This window comes from Babylonia areolata, chromosome 9 (assembly GCF_041734735.1).
Source record: "Babylonia areolata isolate BAREFJ2019XMU chromosome 9, ASM4173473v1, whole genome shotgun sequence".
Classification (NCBI taxonomy): domain Eukaryota; kingdom Metazoa; phylum Mollusca; class Gastropoda; order Neogastropoda; family Buccinidae; genus Babylonia; species Babylonia areolata.
In genome coordinates this window covers 2,980,878-2,983,377 of record NC_134884.1, presented here as the reverse complement: position 1 = coordinate 2,983,377, position 2,500 = coordinate 2,980,878, and the positions used below count along the sequence as shown (strand labels likewise).

General features: G+C 43.5%; 1 protein-coding gene across 7 annotated transcripts in view; it reads right to left on the bottom strand.

Moving 5' to 3' along the window:
* The window catches only part of LOC143285995 (uncharacterized), a 23,518-nt gene that overhangs the window by 18,283 nt on the left and 2,735 nt on the right, over positions 1–2,500 (bottom strand). The window contains exon 1 of one of the 7 annotated variants that reach the window (XM_076593476.1): positions 1,308–2,500. This exon is cut by the window's right edge and continues 316 nt beyond it. The exons of 5 other annotated variants lie outside the window; for them this stretch is intronic. The gene's annotated coding sequence lies outside the window, so the exon portion shown is untranslated. The remainder of the gene's footprint in view (positions 1–1,307) is intronic. One more of the 7 variants, XM_076593477.1, reaches the window with a different exon arrangement.

The window sequence follows — 2,500 nt, the reverse complement described above, 5'->3', positions numbered from 1 at the left end:
CAACTGGTGATACTCTACTGTGTGAATCTGTTCCGCCCAGACTGACCTACATAATGATAATTTACATTCATATCACACACACACACACACACACACGCACACACACACACACGCACACACACACACACACACACACACACACACTCGCCCCAAGCGCAGCGTTACCCCCAGTGTGTGCAGATTAACCACAGCTTATGCAGACAGGATATCAAGACTTTCTTTATACATCTTTATCAAGCCCGTGTATCAATTCATTAGACTCGCTTAGGCATTGGACTTGTGGCCCAGTGTTCGCAGGAGACCAGGGTTCGAGGCCCCGTTTCGGCATGGTGTTGTCTCATTGGGAAAGGCACTGCACTCCCTTTATCCTCACTCCTGTCATAGCTCAGGTGTGAATGGGTACCTGATGTCGGTCGTGGAAGTTTATCTAGGCTTGACCACTGTCGTTCTTTGCTCGCTGGATGTATCTATTCATTAGACTGTGCTGTGGTGTGTGTCCATCGAGATCGATGATGACCATCGTTGTCATCCAGCTGGGAGAATGGGGGGAGGGTGGTGGTGGGGTGGGGAGGAGGATGCTCATGAATCCTTGTTTTTTTCTTTTCTTTCTTCTTTGTTTCGAACACTGATGTAGGGTCCCCGCCAGCCGCGGTATGCTGGCCAGGGTGATTTTTAGGGCACCTTTTCTAGCCCCTACCTCATGCCAGGGAGGTGAGCAGTGCATTCCTAAAGGGGGCATTATCGGTCAGACGGGGGTTCCATTTTGTTCATGGTCATATATACCAAAGTAATTGGAATATTTGCAATCATTTTGGCATGCATATGTCAAAAGGGTTATATTTGTTAAAACAAATAATAAAAATATGATTTTTTTAAATAAGTCTGAATTTTTTGTATATTTTATGAAAAACGATATGTCGCGTAAAAGGAAATTGGGGTGTTAGCTGGCACACTCTACATTGAATACTATGCCATGTACATGGCTCATATTTTGCAAAGATAAAGAAAACAAGTTTATCTATGGCATGTACCATTGATTTTTATGTCATCTTGACTGATTTTGAGTTTTAGCGACTCGAGTTTTGATAATTTTTTATAAAAGAAAATCAAGTGACAAAATTTACCAAAAACAAACTAAGTGTCTTACAGACAATTCTGAGGTACATACTATAGCTGATGGCATTCAAAACAAGCATGCAAAATTCCTAAGCTGTAGCTTGAATATTTCTTCAGATATTGTGTTCAAAGCATGCAAAAGTGGTGATTTTCGCTAAAGTTTATGTAAGAAAATGAAGGGTTTTTCCTACCTGTCAACTTGTTCATGTCACTAATGTCCCCCTGCAAGGTATGGCTGGCGCTCCCTAGCAGCACAGTTACCTTTGTGGATCAGTCTCTCCTGCCTTCTAGCCCTCCTCTCCTCCAAGGAAGCTGATTTTGCCTGTCTGGGCATTTGAAATCCGCGCTGTATCCCGCCGTGTGAAGAAGTCTGTTGCAAACCCACCAGGGCGGATGTCCATTGCCTCCAGCATGGCACCAAAACATGTAGCACCATCACACTGACAGCAATGGCAAGGGCAGTTTTCACAGTTCTTGGGCCATGGTTTTTTGTTTTGGGGCAATACTTCCAAATTGTACTGTTCAGCGACTCGTTTGCATTCTGCGCATACCCCTGCAGACACTTTTTCAGCAGCTACAAACTCCATCTTGCCTGCATTCTCCATGCTCTTTGCAGCAACAGTAGTGGCAGCCTTTTCAATAGTCTTGTTGATGGTCACAGTGCTACTTATCTGAACAGGTGGTGGTAAATCCATTAGTGCGCAAAACACCTCAAGGTCTGTATGACTCCGTCCAAGGGCACGCATTGAAAACTCTGCACGGCGGTTGATAGAATTTATGTTTATATTCCCAACTGGAATTTGTTCATTTGAAGGGAACTGCTTCTGATCACTACAATGCTCATTATCACAATGGAAGGCAAACTGGCTGGCTAATCCAGACCTTTTTACTTCAAAGAGCTGGACACTACCCAGGCAAAATCCACACTTCAGCTTGGATGACAGGTTCTGGGCTAACAATCCAATGTCAACAACTCTGTAACCTGTAGGAGGTTCTAAGTCAAACACAGTCATTTTCATCACTCTCATCACCTTCGTCTTCTGTACTAAATGAATCAGAGAAGTTCTCTGCACTTTTGATCTTCAGTTCAGATCGACAGATGGGCGTGGCACTTTCGTTTTCGAGTGAGGCATTTTCATTTTCCACCGATAGACTGTCATCATCACTCGATGTCGAATCCTTCACTTCTTCATCACTAGGCTTCTCAACAGAATCAACGAGTCTTTTCTTAGCCTGTACAAACTGGTTGCCACGAAACTTGCGCTTCTTAGACCTACCTTTGGTATTTTTTCTATCAGAAGGCATGATGACAACAAAACAATAGAAAAATCCGCAACAAAATAGCCAAAATAATCACTCGAAGTCAACTAGCTTACACGAAGAC